We start from the raw sequence: 18,574 nt of genomic DNA, 5'->3' as shown, positions 1-18,574 counted from the left end.
TACAAAAGGTTGTTGCTCCGCTCTCATCAAATAGCCTGAGACGTTTAAGACTACTTAGCTGTATTCTTCTGTTATCTGCCAGGGAAAATAACACTCTCTCAATAGAGAATCAAACCTCTGGTGATGGATACCCATAATCCTCCTCATGTGGCTTCTCTAAGTATGGAGGAAGCATTCTCGGTTTCTGTGATAGTAATACACCCTTGTTCTCACCCCTGTGCAGGCGTGTGATAGTGTTCAGGGTGGAGGAGATCCAGATGGCTGTGCTTGTTTGAAGCCCAGCACACCGTAACAAACCCCTTGGCCAGCTGCTCCACTCATCCAGGGCTGCTGCAGGATTTAGACCGGGTCCTGGGAGCCCACTCGAGCGCCACACATACCCACATGCTAACGGACAAATAAACACACGCATACATAGACACTGAGCCGTCATTTAGCTTGTTACATTTGCTTTCATTAATTACAGCTGTCACGTTGTGTGCTGTTTGGATACTTTCATTTAGACATTACCAGCTTCAGAGAGCATTTTGATAGTCGGGGCGAGACTGTCTGCATTTATTATGACACAGTTTATTGTTTTGTGTAATTAACTCACTTTTATTGTAATTATTGCAAATACTGTCATTGTGTACTTGCCATTATGCCATTCCCAACCTGTGTGACTTTCTTTCTCTTGAGCAACACAAAAGCAGATGCTACTTTTCCATACAACAAGATGACTGGAGACTGAGCTTGTCGAGCTGCAAAAATGATGAAAAAAACTCCACAACATCATTAAAGTAGCCCATATGTTTCATGCCCTGTAATTTAAGTCTTTTGAAGCTTCTTCCCCTCAACCACAGCTTTCAAATCTCAGTCTTGCACATTCAAACCTGGCACATCGTGGACCCAAGTAGGGTTGGGTATTGATGCAGATGTGCTTGTTTGATTCCTATTCACAAGCTCCTAATTTGATTCAATTTAAATCTGATTCCAATTCATTTGGGCATATTTCAGTATGAAAGTATCCATCAGTTTCATCAAGATGTGTATATACATTTACATATACTCTAAAAGAAAAAAAGAAAACAATTATTCATCAAGGAAGGATGCATTAAGTTCATCAAAATTGACATTAAAGGCTTTGTAAACATTGTTACAAAAAGGTCTATTTTTAAGTAAATGCTGTTATTTTGAACGTTGAATTTGTCAAAGAATAAAATGTGTGAAAATTGTATATACAATTTCATCAAAAATACTATAGCTGCAAACAGCGATTACCGGGGGTTTAAGTGCTTTAGGTATTTAAGCACATAAGGAAAAAGACATTACATATTATTTAGCAAGTCTGTAACCACCTAAAACAATTATTAAAGCATTTTTGGCAAATCCAGGTGATTTACCATAGAAATATGATGTTTTTATAACATTTATGACTGTTATAGCGCCATCTGTTGTCCGATCTCCCTGAAACTTTGCATGCTTATTTAGAATCACCTGTCGCATGTGCTCGATTTGAGTTTTTGTTTAGGCTTTATAGGCTTTTGGGTATATTTGAACAGGCCCTTTTTCTAAAGGACCCCGTTATAGCTTCCCAAAGGGTAAATTTCAACATGTTTTTGATAATTATTGACCTAGAGAATCCAGAGAATTGTTTTTTTCCAGATTGAGCGAAAAGCCTAGGACTAGTTCGCAAAAGTAGGTTTTTCACATCTTCTCAATAATTTAAAAAAATGGTTTGATTGACAGCAGTGGTTCTAGAGGCAAAGTTGTTTGGAACGAGGAGGTCTATCATATGATATGAATATCGCATGTATGTGCGGAAAAAGGAGCAATGTACAATCGTTTACGCCCTCAAAAAATGCGATACCAAATTTCAAATTTCTCACAGACCTTTGGGGAGTCAAACAGGCCCACTGAGTTTCATTCCAATCGCCTCCGTTAACCTTGTCTAATAGGTGCTCAAACTTCCTCGGCCAATGGCGGATATACAGATGTCCCCATAGACAATTGTGGCACTTTGGACCAAGACCGTGCTCAGCAATTTTCATGTTGATAGGACAAATGGTTGCCTAGTTATAGCCATTTTTATGTTTTTTCCCTCTTATAGTGCTCCGCGATTTTTCCCCCCTGTGACCTCAGCTTGAGCTCTTACGTAAGTTTGGCGAGGATATCTCATTCCGTTCAAGAGTTATAGGCATTTTACTAAAAGTGGCCCTGCCCCCTTCTAACGTTTTGGCGTCCCTTTGCAACGTTGACTCAAAAGTTCAACTTTTTTGATAATTATTGATATTCACTCTCCAGAGAATCTTTCTGCACTGGTTTAGTTCCGATCGGGCGAAAACCTGAGGATTCCAATGACATTAGACACTTGAGCCTGCGACTGACAGTTTAGGAGTTATGAGCAATTTCGTACTTTCGACCGCTGTAGTGCCCCTGTCAGGCCGAATGAGGCAAACCTCGGTCACGTTGTAGGCAATGTGAGTACTGCCATCCCTCCAAGTTTCAAGTCTCTACGACTTACGGTTTGGTCTGCGCGATCAGTTTTAAGTGGAAATCGCTCATCCGTGAACATTCTAACAATTACAATAGGGTTTCAATGCTACGTGCTTGAACCCCTAATTAAGCAGCACATAAGCAATGTTACTTGAGCACAAAAATAGCACAATAGATTATTTCTGAAGGATCATGTAATACTAAAACTGGAGTAATGGCTGCTGAAAATTCACCTTTGCCACAATAGAAAATTAGATTTTAAAATATATTAAAATATAAAATAACTATTTTAAATTGTAATAATAATTTTACCATTTTATGTCCCCCCCCCCCCCCCAATGTATATAAAAAATAAAGCATCCAAAAAAAAAGCTTTTTAATTGTAGTGTGTTTTTTCATTTAACTTTCTTTAAAAGTTTTTTTTTTTTCACATTTTTTGATTGCATGTGATTTGCATGTGACTCCACTGTGTAAATATACTAATCACATTGTTTTTGATACAATAAAACATGTCAACATGTAATCTTCACATCACTTGTTTGTTTTAATTAATTAACACTTACACACATGACATGTACTGCATGTTGTCTAGACTTATTTGCATATTAATGCAAATGACTCTTACATTTTCTCCAGGAAGCTTCGGCTCCAGAACTGGGAACGGAAGCCACTTGTATGTTTTGCATCAGCATTGGAACATTAGATGTCATGTAGAGATGGTGTGAGGACAATTTTCCAGAGACACAGACACAGTATCATGAAGAGACTTGATTTGCTTTCCATCCTTGCTGACAAATGATGTCAGCACTTGTTTTTCTCAGTTGCAGAGAGTCTGACACATTAGGAGCTATTGTTGTCCCCTCGGTAAGTCACAATCTTCCATGCAGTCATCACGTTCAGTCGTCACCCCTTCCTGAGTCTAAGAATTATCATCAGGCTCTCTCATCCTTCCTCATCAGCATGAACTATTAGACAGGTCTCTAACGCATCAATAGCCTCAAATCCCAAGGAAAGAGCAACAAAAGCTTTTACAATGTTGATGATAATGGCAGATGATAATGATAATTCTCTCTCTGAGAACAAGATCGGTAAATGCAGGTAAACCAGTCTTTTGGGTTTGTCAGTGGTGTAAGAAAATTGAATGTTCCATTTATAATTTTTTTGGAACAAAGAAAAGCTTTAATGTGTTGTTGCATTTACAAATGCAGTCTGGGTTTGTTCGTAGTCTCAGGAACAAGTTACTGGAATTATCACTTTAGTCTAGTAGAAATCAAACTTTTAAACCTACATCTTTGTATGTAAATGAGTCTTCGCTTGTGTCACTTATTTCAGATAAAAATAGTGAAGGTCAAAGTATTGTTCTTGAAATTCAATTATCAACTGTAACTCCATTATGTTTACTTCAATGGCAAGTCAAATATCCATCAAATTTTGTGTGTATTGAGTGTTAATTATGAACCCTATCCATATGCAGTAACTCAAAATGTACATTTACACAGAATGATTATGTTTCCGGTAGCTAATTACTGTCTAATTATGTATCAGACACCATTCTACCCACAGCAGTAATAAAGGTAAAAAAAAAAAAAAAACTTGCATTTTATTTGGTTTATTGACATAATGAATATAAAACAATTTTTCCCAGCACCTCCAAAACATCACCTGTAAAGATAGTTCACAGGATCTTTCACAACTGAACATTCAAAAACGAAGTGAAGGTAATAAAGCAACACAGCACGTGTAATTAAACAGTAGGCACATTTTTTAATGAATTCCCTCTCTTAGTGTTATAGTAGCAAGTGGTTTAAAATGGCCACCAACAGTGACATGTGGCCAAGTATGCTAACACATACTTGGAACGTGTGCTCTGCATTTATCCATCCAAAGTGCACACACACAGCAGTGAACACACACATGGAGCAGTGGGCAACCATTTATGCTACGGCGCCCGGGGAACAGTTGGGGTTTTGGTGCCTTGCTCAAGGGCACCTCAGTCGTGGTATTGAAGGTGGAGAGAGCGTTGTACATTCACTCCCCCCACCTACAATTCCTGCTGGACCTGAGACTTGAACCCGTAACCTTTGGGTTATGAGTCCGACTCTCTAAACATTAGGCCCCGTTCAAACTCTTTTTTTTGTTCATGTTTTGTTGTTACTAACTATGTCTACATGCCCAGTGGTTCAGTTTCTGCCTCACACTTTTAACCTGCACGAAATTCAATTCCCTAAGAACAATATCAGGAGGGAGAGAAAAATAATCAGTGGGCTTTATGTGGAAAGTGTTTTATTCTCTGGAGCTCAAACAGATGTGAATGCATAAATCTGCTTTTGTGCTTCATATCTGCTTGGAATATCCACATGCACAGTACAAACTCTCCAAAATACACCCACTTACGTCTCCTATTTGCAGTCAGAGGCATTGTCTGAAAGCTCTGGCTCCCTGGTCTATAATTATTACAAATGTACATGTTAAATGGTTAAGTGATAATCAAAAGACCAGTGAGTTTTACGCTTGCCTCCAAGTGATGGCAGCTCAGGTTGTAGTGTGATGGAAAAGGCCATTAACACCAAACCGCTTTTTTTCAGATTGACTGATGCGTGAACTACATGTTGTATTGGCAGTGAAAATGATGAAATATTATATATACGATGGAGCTCATTAAAAGCATATTACAGTTTTAACCTTTCCCATGCGCTTGAGAATGGCTTTTCACAAACCTTAAGTTTGCACAAAAGAAAGTTGAATGTTTCCACCCACACTAGAAATGTAAAAAAGAAACTGTAGTAGATCATTTTCAGACATTTATTGAACTCACTAGCTTCCCCAACAAAAACGTGCATTTGCTTTTTGTGTAAACAGGAAGTTACACTGTAAATCTACTCTAGAGACAAACTCAGCAGAACATTTTCTGAATATCTGACCATCAATCTCTCTCAACCTTATTTGCCTAGAAATTGCTCCTCTATCCCTTCCCGTTTGAGATTCTTCTCGCTCAAGGCTGCCGTCGACTCCAACGTATTGACGACCCGTTTGCCTCCCCAGACGAATGCATTAGTAATCTGCAGGCGAGGCTGCGTTGAGGAGAGGGAGAGAGCATCTCATTGCACTCCGCAAACATCAACAGGCATGTACCATATTCATCGACCTTATCAGAGTGGTGCTCATCAGGGGCCTGGGCTCTTATGCCCCTCAGCCTGGCTCCAGCAGTCCCACTCTGCCTTATTAGAGTGCCGGTGAGGCCTTCTTATCACCATGGCAATCTGCTGCTCATAAACAATGCAGCAGCCATGGGAGATCCACCTGGACCAGAGGAGACGGAGAGATTGAGGCGTGGAGGACATGGGCTGTGAGGCATGTACACACTCACACTAATATACATGAATAGTTACAGTGAACTCACACTGATCATTGAAATGAGGTGACAAATGTTGCAGCATCCAGCACATCGTATTCTGTTTTCATTGATTCAATGTTGAAACAAGTTTGGAAGAGACAATCCATAACGGGAATGTAATCAGTCAATGAATAAAGGTATGTAAAGGTATGCAAAACACACACACACACACACACACGTATGTATATACTTATTTTGTCTTCTGGAAAAACTATCTTTTGTAGCTTCTGAAGGGCAGTACTAAATGAAAAAAAAGAAAGAAAGATATTTAGGCAAAGTAAGAAAAATGTACGCATCTCCATTCTGTTCAAAATTTTTCACCCGCTGGCTCTTAGTGCATCATTTTTCCTTCTGGAGCATCAGTGAGCGTTTGAACCTTCTGTAATAGTTGCATATGAGTCCCTCAGTTGTCCTCAGTGTGAAAAGATGGATCTCAAAATCATACAGTCATTGTTTGAAAGGGTTCAACTTCAAATACAAAAAAACAATTCTGGAAAACCAAAGAATTTGTGGGATCTGAAGGATTTTTCTGAAGAACAGCGGTCAGTTTAACTTTTCAGGACAAACAAGGGACTCGTGAACAACTATCACTAAACAAAAAAACACAGCTGTGACCCATTCAGGTGAGAACACAGTATTAAGAATCAAGGGGATGTAAACTTTTGAATGGGGTCATTTTTATATATTCAACTATTATTTTGTCTTGTGGACTATATGTAAACATCTTTAATGTGAAATATCTTATTCAGGTCAGTACTAAATAAACAATAACATGCATTTTGTATGATCCCTCTTATTTTGGTAAAATAATTAACATTTTGCAGATTCTGATATATATATATATATATATATACATACATACAGAGAGATTGGTGAAATGGATATGGAGAGGCTTAGGTGTCTATTTACAATGTATTTTTGCAGTGAATAATGTAGCCAATCACAGACTTATCTGACATCTACATACAAATGCTGGTTTCTCTCTCCAAAGTGCAATGATTGACAGTGAAAACCATAGCAATAGATGAGAATAAAATACATGTAATTTTGATGTACATTAAGGCTAGAGCACCCTCACTCATTTCAGAAGCACCCTCAGTGATTTGATTCTGGAATCCAGGCCTGTGCTGATTAGAGGTAGAAGTGTTAGAGGTGTGGTAGAGGTAGAAGTGATCTGCCACAAGTTCAGTGTGGCAGATGTGATCCTTTTTACTTCATTAGCTAAACATTCCTATACTGCAACTTATAACACTATGACTGCAATGCTTACAGTATATTATAAGCACAGATGTGTATGTTAGGCCAAGTTTGGAATGATCTTAACTTTCATATCTTATTAACTAGAGCAAAAGGTCTAACGTTAACTTGCACAGTGAGTCAACATTCGTAAGCCAATGATAAACCACTTATTTCACACTGGACGAGAACCGCCTAGGCATCCTGCTCTCACATTTAAGGCGACAATCCAAAATCCAATCCACCCTAGACACCCCTCTGGCACTGCCACTGCATATGGTCCCACTGCTGAAAAAAACATGCTGAAACCAGAGACCAGTGTGTTTCCCACATGCATCGTTAGCCAACCATATTCACAAGTTCTGTCGTTAAACAATTCAGTGTTTCCCAAAATGATCATTCCATCAAAAATTCACGAGCAGCATAGCAACGTAACTGTTTGTAACTCCAGCTCTCAATCTGGTTAGAAGCATACCTTCTTGTTAGTATATAAACAGTAGTTTGCAAGCTAACATTTACCTTACCTCACCTGTTAGAATAATGGTAACTGATTATTCTACTCCCTTAGCATGCCCCAACTATTTCTTGACATGAAAATAACAGTTTTTAAATGTTAATAATTACAAACATCACTTGTATGATAGCAAAAATACTGCTCACATAGTGTAATAGAAATTAAGTACAGCTATGAGAGAAGCAACCACTGCTACAAAAGGAGAAGTGGAAAGGCTATTTTGATTAGCTAGAACCTCTCTCAGAAGGTCTAGGAGTCTTCCATGTATTGATAGCAGCTCCCTGACGCCCCACAAATTATAATCAATGGGGGTGCTCTCCGAAATGTGTTGTTTTTTTGTTTGTTTGTTTTTTGCAGGATGGGATGTCTGGTTTAGATCAGGCATTACAAAAAAAGACCTCTTAGCATAATGCTAACTGGTTAGCATACTAACTTGGTGCTAGCTGACATTCTTCTCTCCTAGCATATCCTACACTTTACTGAACATAACAATCATAATAATTTAATGCTAATATTTACAAACATTACTTCTTGTATGATAGCAGTACTGCTAAAGGCTAATTCACAATCCATACATGTTCGTCGTGTTTAATTAGATGTGTGTATAACCCCTTCTAAATCTGTTGCCGTTGGACTGCTAGTTTTTGCCGACTGAAATGTCACTGTTTGTCATGTCGTGGAATGTCTGAAAAGTGACGTACTGCACTGTAATCTGGTGATTGTCAGCTTTGACAGTGCATCTACCAGTGCAGTTTGAATTAGCAGTACAGTAACGAGAAGCTACCACTGCTTCAAAGGAAAAGCAGAAAGGCTATTTTGATTAAAAGAGTATAGCATGGTAGCACAATAGATCAGGCATTACAAACAATGACCCCTTGGGGGGACTGAATCCTGCTTGAAAGACCAGAGTAAGGATATACTAGGAACGAGCTGCATTCATGATGTGGAGAACACTAAGAACTGTCAGTTAATTATTTAGAAGCACTGAAGGTGCAAAAAGCGGATGGAAATAGCAGCATATAAGAGACGCACTAATGTATCGGCAATAGCAATACAGTGTAAATGAATTTCCTCAGGTCACTGACATTTAAAAGCTTAAGGGCTCCGGCAGTGATGGTGTGATATCATCACTTTGGCTTTTCAGCGGCACAAGTGGCTGAGCGATTTGAATTACAAACACAGTTAATGAATTTATTCATTTTAAACCATTTAGCCAGATAATGAAAAAAGCCATTTAGAGCTCAACGCTCACCACTCAGATTGTAATTGCTGCATACGTCTGTGGATACAGAAACGCCTGTGTCACTTACTCACGGTAGATCTGCAGAAAATGGCCATCTGCCACAGCGTGGCCTTTTTGAACATGATTCTTATCCTGAGTATTAATGTTCTCTCTAAACACACCATCCAGAACTAAAGGGATATTGCCTTGGGTCTATTACCTCCTGCCATCTGTTTTTCCCATTTTCCCTTTTCCTTGCAACATGCAAGGAAATATCTGACACAGATGCTGAGTCATTCCCAGATCAATTCAAATTAATGCCGTGCGGGTGTGAGGTGCAGATTTTAGCTCTCCAGAAATGGGGTTTGACTGCGTGCCTTTCTTCCAATTCCTTTTTTTACACAAATAATGTAAAAATCAATAGCTGCGGTCAGCATATGCACTTGGAGCGGTGGGATTTCGATTTCGGCTGGGGAGTTGGAAAGGAAGGAAAGCCGAACATCCGCCTGGACCGCCGAGCGAGACTGGCTAGCTACGGTATTCTGTGAGTAGCGCTAACCACGCACGCTGCTTCTTTTATCAGTCAATACATCATTTTACTTAGCCAATAACAGAGTCCCTTGCACAAAAGATAATGGATGTTCCTCCTGGTTGCCGCGGGATCTGCTGCAGTGGTAATGTAGATTAATTCACTGCAAACAGATTGATTTTTCCTTCTCTGTCGGAGTCATTTGTTTTTTCCTCATCGCTGTGGTCAACTACTGTAACTGCCCACCTGTGCGAAGAGGCATTGGTTACTCAGGCAAATGAGTAACTAAAGGCATTGAAATTAGTGCTGTCCCGCAATCCCTCGCTCTGCTTTATCTTCCTCCCCGTGCAACGGCCTGACAGACGGCGTCAGCAGCTGATAGAGGCATTGGTGACCCGTGTCGACCCTCCATCACTGCCAGTCAGCACTTCTGTGAGGTCAGGGCTGAGGCACCACAGAGCGTCCCATTAAATATACGAGGCAAAATAAAACCCTAAAGAGGAAGTAGGAAACTGGAAAGCAGAGGCCACACACCTCCATCTGTCACCTCAGCCTACCGCCTGAGAGGGAGAGAGAAACGATGGAAGGGCAGAGTGAAAAGGTTCTGGAACCAAGAGGACTCCTGCAGGCAGAGTTTCTCTTAGAACTGGTATTAGAGTCACTGTGGAATCGTTTACACTCGCTGTATTGTTTCATCAGAGTGTTTATGGCAGCCGCTGCCACACATTCGCACTTTGATGTGGGACGCTTTAAAAGGGCGAGCGGCATGAAAGAGTGCGGGAAGCAGAACAGATCACACGTCTGAGTTCAGTTAAACTGCCTTCCGCAGCCCAGATATGCCTCAGCGTGAAGCTTTGTTTGGATGCCGCTTGGGTTTTCCTCTGAGATTGACGACTATTGGAATGCAAATAGAATTCAGCAAACTGATTGATTTCTCAATCCCTGTCAGAATTATTTATTAGAAGCTGTTGGGGGAATGCAGAACAATTTGAAAGATTTCACTAATTTTATACTGAGCTAATTATTTACCTCAAGGAATATTCTAGGATCAGTGCAAGTTAAGTGCAATCGAGAGCATGTGTGACGTAATGTTGATTACCACATAAGTTCATTTCCACTAGTCCCTCCCTTTCTTTAAACCAAAAATGGTTTAAGCGGTGAGGCACTTAAAGCTGAAATAAATAGTGCCAGTTTAGGAGGATTTAAAAGCAGAAATTGAATGAAGCTTGTAATTTTACAGTTTTCAGCTACAATGTTAATATATGTACACATTTTTTTGGAAGATATTAATACTTTTATTTATTCAGAATGCATTAAACTGAACAGAAGTGAAAGTAAAAGTCTATTCTATTCTATTCTATTCCATTTCCAATAAATGCGGATCTTTTAAACTTTCTGTTTATCAAGAAATCTTGAAACAAAAATATTAAGCAGCACAACAAGGGGAAGTTGTTACAGCTGGTATTTAATTTGTTTTGATTTAATTTTTTCCCGTAAGCACTTCTGACTCCTCCTTGTCTGTAAAAGGTGCTATATAAATAAATTGTACTTACTTAATTACATACTTACTATGTGCCATCATAACATTTAATTTGCTTCTGGCAGTTTGATGATTGACATTTCATTTCACCTCTTGAGAAAGTATTTATTTTGATGTGGAGCAGCCCTGCACCTTGTTAATATATTAATGGTACTATTAAGAGAGAGAAGAATAAGAATAAGTTGTATGCACACTGTACAAGAATTGCAGTGCTGTTCAAAATCCTGCCGCGCCACTCACATAGTTTTCCATTAAATCACATTATATTTGTCTCACATCGTTGTTAATGTACATAATGACTTCACCCTAGGCTGGAAGAGTGTGTGTAGACATTTTTCAATAATGCATTTGTCTGTCTATGGACTGAGTAAAGTCCATGCTTCATATGGAGAGATAATGTAGATTGCCCTTACTGTTTCCATTTGCAGTGTTTTTTCTTCTTCTTCTTTTTTCATTGTTGAAGTGAAGTTTGTGCCTGTATGGTGATTAGATTTTGCACTGTCACTTTGAATGTGAAAACAACGGCATGGAACTTCTCGTCCAATGTGCCTCACAGCCTTTTTGAAGTAAATGGTTTACCATCTTGTTTAGGTTTCTACAAACGTTCTACAAAAGTTGAGTCACTGTGTAAGTTAACATTAGACCTTTTGCTCCATTACAGTATCTTTCGTGATAAATAAAGAAAAAAGTATACTGTTTATTAATGAAACGAGACCAGATATTTTTATTAAACATTTGTACTAGACTTGAAAAAATAAATACATAAAATGACAAAGCCGGAAAAAAAAACGGACAAATTTTCCCTTGCCACCCTATGTGTAAAACTCTACTTCTGCCATTGACCATATGTTATTTAAAAGACATTTATTTACATGTTTTAAATGACCCCATTCATCATAAAGTGATTTTCTGTCATTTGTAAACAGGCACCTAAAAGAGTACCCATAAATATCTTTTTGGACCAAGGGGACTAAATTCTAACTGAGTGCCAAATCGTCTCGGTTCTTTTAGCCTCTCCGCCCATGTTTAATGGCTCCCCCGGTCTCTGTCACACCCTCATTACCTCCCTGCATCTCGGATCTCCCGAACGGATGGCTAAATCACTCCCGAACAGCTTGTGTTCTCCTGAAACCACATTCAGTTTTACAGCCGTTCCGTAGAGGCTGGGAGATGGATGGAAGAGGAGCATTAACATGCTGCGTTCAAGGCTCGCTCTCCTCTCTTCTCTCATCGAGTCCAGCGGTGGAGATCTAATTACAGAATCTGAACAGAGGTAGAGGGTCAATAATGAATGCTAATGTGCAGTATTTCAGCCTCGCCGCCATTGTGAGCCTTTCATCCGTGTAGGTGTGTGCTCAGAGAAATCGGCCTTGTCAAAGATGACATGGCAGCCTGTCTGGCATCTGCCCTGGCACCTCTGATGAAGGTCACTCAGCGGCGGTGACAGCGATGAATGCGGCCCTACTGATTGTGCTCTGAGTCTGATGATTAAGAGAAGTTTAAATGAGGTTTGGCTTGGCTTGCAGTGGAGTCTGCATTGACGCTCTTTATGCGGGAGTATTAAAGAGCTGTTCCGTGAATGTCCTCGGGGTTCTTTGTAAGGAATGATGAAAAATGAAAATGAATCTTTCATGAGATTTGGCGCAGTTGACTGGACCATATATTTTGTTGTGATTTGCAATAACAAAAGAGCAGAATGACATTTTCCTGCCTTGTAGTGAAAATTTATATTGTGATTAAAATGGGTATATGGATTATTTTTTTTGCCTTGTGTTACAGAAGATCAAAGGCCATCTAATGGCGCGGGCCCTGAAAAATGGCATCAGTAGGTCAAAATGTCATTAACCTTTATAGTCAGAGCGGTCCTGGTGTCCACAGCTCCTCCCTCTTCTCATGCAAATGCCATAAAACCAAGAGCAACAGATATACTGTAAAGATGCAACTCAAAGGAGGGAGAGACAATACGGAATTTATGAGTGCTGTCAAAAAGATAAATTTTTCATCCTGACAATGTATGATGCTTGTAGCTCAGAGTTCACTGTGTAGTGGATGGAGCCGTATCGTATGAAACGCTGCACAGTGCCAATCACGAGCCAAAATGGTCACGCAGCCTTGTGCATTAAGATTTAACCACCTATATTTTAAGCAAAAACAAACACATAAAAATTAGTTGGAGGGATGGTATCAGTACAGATTTCCTGTCTTGATTCATATTCTGAGCTTTATTCAGTTGTGATTCAGTTGGGTGTATTTCAAGTAATATCCCTTCTCTTTCTTGTGTGTGCGTGTGTGTGTACAAGCTCACTACAAAATAATGCAAAGTATCATTTATATTGTTTATATATAGTTTATACATATATATTGTTTAGTTCTCAGTGTGCATCAGATCCAATATAAATAAATACATTTTATTACAAAGAAAAAATTCTGCCATTGTTGTGCAGGTCAGATTTATTTATTTATTCATTTATTTGCATGCAAAATATACTGAGAACTAAAATATGATTTTAAATATTTAAATGAATAGAAAATTTGACTGATTGCTCTTCTTGAGATTTTAAGAATCAGTATCAGGATTATCAACATATTTTTGATTATCCTTAATCTCTCGGATTTTTCTTCTCCCAACATAATGTCAGCAAAGACTGTAAGAAAATTCAATACATTTGTTTCAAAAATTTCAATATGTACTTTTTGTTGGAACTCATTGAGTTTGTTCAGGAAACCAGTGAGGCATGTAAAAGCCATTTCCCATTAATCCTGCGTCAGAAAGAGCCCCAGGCCGATAAGAGCTGACCTGCGGGCCATAAATCCTCACCCTCCTCCAGTCGGTCTCCATGTTTGGGCTAATTGCTCGGGCTGCATTATCGCCCCCCTGACTTGAAGCTGACCACCCAAACAGCATTGCTTTGAATCTTTTTGGTCCCTTATGTGGGATATACTGTATGTGCATCCGTTTCTGTGTGTGTGTGCACGTTGTGTGCCATGCACGGGTGGTTTGCTCCTGCACTCCGGCTCCATATTTCGCTGACTGTGCAGCGTCGTGGAGATGAGGCTCCTCCACAGTGGGACAGTGGGAAAATTACTGCTGTCATTCCTGCATTGGCTGACTGGCGTTGGATTTGTGGTGGAACAGAAAAATGATGTGATAGATTTATTCTCCGACAGGACACACAGCCATTATGATGCATACCAATCAGATAGTTTCTCAATTTTAAGAATAAACCTATCACTCTCACCTCTGCACAGATCTGCCTTTAAAATGCATTACAGTCAACCACTGTTTCTGATGTCCAATATACATGTCTGTTGTTCCCCGGCTCGAGATGCATGCGTAGGAAAATCAATAAAGCACATTTAAGTAACTCCCATTATAAATATTACACGAACTACATTCCTTGTTCATTTTATCATTCCTTATTCAGTGTGGCTAATCTAAACGGATGGGATTGCAATATCACTTGCCAAAGCACAAGACAGCTGAGAGCATTTTGAGGGAAATTGCCATCATTTGGCTCTCAACCATCGCACATGGAAAGTGGAGGTCAGAGGAGTAATTTGTAGAAATTGGCAGACTATGTCAGGTGCTGCTATTTGTGCAGTTCCTGATTCTGGCCAGAGATGGCAGCAGCGAACCCTGCTGCGTTCTCCTCCAAGCCTTGTACTAAATGATCTAGACTGGCTTTTGAAGTGTCACTATCTTTTTGTTTACAGTAATGCTGTCAGAGAGGATGGAGATGCATACGCTGATGGAAAAAAGCAATTTTAGATGAAAAACCTCACACTGTTTGGGAGTGTATGGTAGTGCCTGTTTTGACTTCTCTGCTAACTTTGCCTCTATGAAAGATTAATTACCACTGAGCATCAAATGCTCTCTCAGCCAAGCCAGACAATCAAGAACACCCTGTCTTTAATGATAGCATCCAAAAGGATAACGCAAGAATCATAATCAACAATCGTTTCAAGAGTAAAAGAGGTTTGCGAGTGAGTGTGCACATGTTTGTTTACGTGTGAATGTGTGCTAAGGACAGGCAGTAATTTGGCTTTTATTCAAAGCAGCCACTTCCAATTCCACCATGCTTCAGGGAGCAAGGGACAGAAATTACTTTAAAGAACAATAACAGATGTAAGCAAGGGTATTGTTAAAGGTTCATCATGCACTAAAGAGGTTTGGTGGCCTGCTGCATGGAGTGTCGATGCGAGTTGTGCTCGTAGTCCTGTGTTTAAAGAGCAGGCGACGAGAGCCTCAGGATAAACATGTCACTGACTGACATCACTCAAACCCAGTGCTGCGATTTCTGTGCACTGCTGGAAGACGAGCCGAGCCTGGTCTGCAGGGAAATGCATGGTATGCTCTAAACTGCAACACGGCACGTGTCCTCATGTGATTCTGTGTATGTGTTTGTATGGTTCAACGCAGAATTCATGTACAGTGAATTTATGTGGGAAGATTTGCATCATAAGGTGTGAGTGACAACTTGTGACACTGTCTGATTTATTCTGAGCAAATACAGTGGGGTTCAAAAGGCCACAGTCAGAAGATTTAGAGATGTAGAACTGAATTTTAACCTGATAATAAGCCTGAACATTTTCTTTTTTTTTTTTTACTGTGTGTGTGTACAGTATGTGTGTTTATATATATATATATATATATATATATGTAGATAGATAGATAGATAGATAGATAGATAGATAGATAGATTGATAAAAATGATCCAAATATAGTACACAAAAATAACAACACCAGTATTTGTTTGTATCGGTTGATATTGGGCTGTTTAATTGTGCTCATTTGCCCTATTTTTAAATCTAGATTTTATTTGTAATGCTTTTATTTATAGATTTAGATTACTTATATATAATATCAAAGAAATCATATAAATAATATATTTCACAACTATAATCCATTTTCCAGACTGTACATTATAGTGTGATGCCTAAATTCATTTGTAGCATTATTGATTTTAGTTTTTGGTGTTTCATTTTGAAATTTAATTGACTTTTGCTATCATTTAATGCTCATGTAAAGTTAATTTTTAATAACAATAATTATATTTTTTAATTGTACATTATAATACTGTGATGTTTAAATTAATTTGTAGCATTTGAGTGTTTTAATTGTAATTTATTTATGCCAAATAGTATAGAAATGTAATATCCCTTTATTGATTATCAGCCATAACATTAAAAAGCACAAAAGGGCTTTATCTTTACAAAAATGATGCACGTTATATATTTTTGTCATTTTAAAAACGGCATTAAATGAGAAAAATGCAAAACAGAAGCATTTTCACAAATAGGCTTTTGAAGCCTGCTGTATTGTGTCTGAAACCATCTCCAGTGGAGACTCGAGCTGCTGGTGGTTGGCATTTTCAAAGCTCTGGCCACTGAACCATGTAACCTCTCTGCGAGCACTGCCTTAGCTCCGTCCCAGATCACTTTCATCACTAGGCTAGTGTCTAATCAATCAAGTGGAAAAAGAGTCACAGTCAGCAATGAAATCGCCATAAAAAAACTGTCTGGATGCAGGATGAAAACCAAAGTCCCACAGATTGGCTCTCTTGTAGATTTAAATCAGTTGATTTCCCAGTTTTACATGTGCTATTATATTAAGCGCCTCATTGATCTCATCTGAGCCAATTGTACCAGCAAATTCCTGCCCGTGAGTCCGGCCGTTGCCAAAATCAGCATTCCGAGCTCCCAGCCACCACTGCAGGATTTGGATTCAGGCTGTCCCACACGTCGTTGCTTTTTAACGTCCGTCTTGTTGGTGTAGTTGAATTAGATGTGCTCTGATCCATGTCATGGCTAATGTAATAAGGTGCACCCTGACACAAGAAAGAGAGGCGTGATTAGATAAGCATTCAGAGCAACTGTACCATGTGACACACCCTGACACTCAGCAGGCGTCACAACTGGCGTGCCACGACTATAAATCGATCTACCCTTTAACATATTTTTTGATGTAACAGCTCATGAAATTGACACGAAACAGTGACAAGTGTGCTTACTATGCGAAAGAGCCACCTAGACATTACTCATGTCTGATGTCTTTATGTCCCACGACATTCAGTTCCATTAGACAAGGTCTGAACTCATAAAAGGAATTGTGTCTAATAGCATTGATACGAATGCCACACTATACACCATCTCCGATAGAGCGCTCGATTATTCACCCAGTTGTCAACTGCCTGGCGCCTAAATGCTTGCCCATCTGTGTGACACGAACCACACACCGTATGATTATACTAATATATAATTATATAACCCTGCTTACATACATATAGCTCGCTAGACTACAATCGCCGGGGTTCCAGCTGTGCTGGCGTCAGAAACGGTAGCGTTGAGGTATTGTTGGGACACGAAGGCAGAGTGAGGTTTGTTTCAGAGCCCGTCTGAGCACTAAAGAATGTGTCAGTTTCTGTGAGGGAAGCTGGCAGACATTTATAGCCGTTGAGCGATGGGATTGTGGACTGATGGAGAAGATGGCTAGGCTCCTCTAGAGCCCGCAGGTATGTTCGGTAATCAATGCACACTTTAAAAAAGGAGTATAAACGGTAGAAAAACAAGGTGGATAGGTGGAAAACATCCCAATGACTGCAATCCAGTGACGATGAGTATCATAAAACCGGTTACTGAGATGTCATGGGATGTACAGTTTCAAAGCTCAGCCTAGATTTGTGTTTTTCCCATTTTTCTTTTTTTAACTATAGGCTTATTCTCTTCTTAAGACCCTGAACTAGCTCCGTCTTTCCCTCAGAACTGCCTACGCATGTTGACTCATTGCCTATGGCCAAACATTGACTCGTCTCTCGGTTTGTGGTGTAAAAAACACTTGTTTTGGAAAGTGAGTGAGATGGATGGTAGTCAGGCAGAGGAGATTATTAGAGTCTTTTGTATTGCAGGTGGCCCTTTAAATTCTGTTTTTGTCATGATTAGTAACAACACCAGTGTGATTCACTTCTCAGGTCATTGTCCAGACACACTACTCTAAGATGCTAGCGTCACACGGCTACATGGGGAGGAATGATTGACGGCTATTTGAATAATAGACAAGCACCCTGCATGTTTAACTGTGAGGTTCTATTTGCTGCTCAGATTTTTATTAGCAATTAATTCTGCCAGGGAGCACAGCAACACACGGGATGCCTCTAATTCATGTTTACTGATGTGTAAATTCCCTGTAATCTGAATAGCTTTGTTAAAATGTCAGAGATGCTATTTTGTCTGACTTCAAAGCACCATCCACAGATATTGCTGGCAATTTGCTCGTTCACAATTTATATTTATAGATGTTTGCATGTTTTAACAAAGAGCTATAGTGCAAACTAATTAACATCACAAAAGAGAATCAAATTTGCCTATAAATGATTCTAAATTGTTCAGATTGTACAAGGATGCGCTGATGTTATAGTTGAAAATCCTTTAGTATTTTACCTAAATATTTTAAAAATTAAACAGTAACACTTTAATATAGGGGCCAATTCTCACTATTAACTAGTTGCTTATTAGCATGCATATTACTAGCATATTGGCTATTTATTAGTACTTATAAAGCACATATTCTGCATAACCATTTTCTACGTCCCTAAACTATTTATTTCTGGTAATACTAATAAAATATATATTTTGTGAATTGCTAAAGTGTGTGTTGCTAAAAGTGT

Source organism: Onychostoma macrolepis, chromosome 12, assembly GCF_012432095.1.
Source record: "Onychostoma macrolepis isolate SWU-2019 chromosome 12, ASM1243209v1, whole genome shotgun sequence".
Lineage (NCBI taxonomy): Eukaryota > Metazoa > Chordata > Actinopteri > Cypriniformes > Cyprinidae > Onychostoma > Onychostoma macrolepis.
This window is presented reverse-complemented; position numbering follows the sequence as displayed.